This window comes from Sinocyclocheilus anshuiensis, unplaced genomic scaffold (genome assembly GCF_001515605.1).
Source record: "Sinocyclocheilus anshuiensis isolate Anshui unplaced genomic scaffold, SAMN03320099.WGS_v1.1 scaffold973, whole genome shotgun sequence".
NCBI lineage: Eukaryota > Metazoa > Chordata > Actinopteri > Cypriniformes > Cyprinidae > Sinocyclocheilus > Sinocyclocheilus anshuiensis.
Window position 1 is genome coordinate 1 of NW_015554121.1, and position 1,283 is coordinate 1,283.

Genomic DNA, 1,283 nt, shown 5'->3' on the forward strand with positions numbered 1-1,283 from the left:
TTGTTAAAAGCGCTATGTAAATAAAGGTGACTTGACTTGACTTGAGCTCAATGTACAATCCCCTACCACAAAACACAACCCTCACAGAAATCTTTTTGCATTTTACATTTTCAAACAACATAATTTAGTATGATTTATAAGCTGTATTTGTCATGGGGACTATAAATGTCCCCACAAGATAAAAACATTTCTGGTATTACTATTCCGGTGGGGAAATATTGTCCCTACAATGTACGGAAAACCTGAGGCATCAACACACACACAGAGAGAGATTGTGGTTCTTCAAAAATCAATGTATCATAATTTACTGACTTATTCCTGAGTTGTAGTAGGAAGTAAGAATGTTGATGAATCCATCAGACTGGAAACTCTGATGTCATGACATTGTGTGGCCATGAGCATTAGTGATTGGCTTAGTGTTGTGGTTGTGCTTGTTTCTCAAGTCAACATGCAAATTAATTTTGTGTTCAGAAGCATATAAAAGAAAGTTTGACATTAAACCAGTGTAAAATCCCAACTGTCCACATATGTAAAGCAGTCTGGTAAGACAATTACTTTTTAACTTCTATGTCTGAACATAAAAAGTAGAAGTAGAAATAGAAATTTCATTTAAATGTAATTACTATTGCAAGTTGGCTTTTTGACAGTTTTCAAATGCAAGGTTTTTGTTTTTTTTCATAGATATAATTTATGTGTGGTTCAGATTTAGAGAAAGATTATCAAAATTCATTAGATTTTTTTTCTTACCTGTTAGGATATGTTATTAGATGGTGTTTGTTGTAAGAATAACATTTTAACATTTCATACCAAGCACCATCTTGACATCTCAAATAAGGTGATTTCAAATCTTGTAAAAAAAAGAAAGAAAAGAAAGAGAATCATATTTTAAACTGGGTAATTTAGCTTTGTGGTATGAAACTTTCAGTAAGTTATTATTTTAATGTTTTTCTTATATATATATATATATTGTCACACCCCATGGACTGTTTATTGTGTTTCCTTCCCCATTTGCTCATTGTGACCTAGTTTTCCGTCCATGTCTAATTGTGGCATTATGTTTAGGTATGTCTCGTCAATTATCCTCATTTACGTTCCCCATATAAGTTGTATTCTGTTCAGTGTTTCTTTGTCTCGTCTACGTCTACGTGTGTTTATGCCTTCCTATTGTGGATTACCTTAAGGACGAATTACCTTCATCTTCGTGCGTTTCTCCCACACCACACCGTGACATATATATATATATATATATATATATATATATATATATATATAGATATGTCTAT

General features: G+C 32.1%; 1 protein-coding gene across 1 annotated transcript in view; it reads left to right on the forward strand.

Annotated features, from left to right (window-relative positions):
- Positions 1 to 518: 518 nt before the first annotated feature.
- LOC107670028 (uncharacterized) overlaps positions 519 to 1,283 on the forward strand; it is a 7,754-nt gene continuing 6,989 nt past the window's right edge. Inside the window, exon 1 of the mRNA XM_016462491.1 lies at positions 519 to 542. The gene's annotated coding sequence lies outside the window, so the exon portion shown is untranslated. The remainder of the gene's footprint in view (positions 543 to 1,283) is intronic.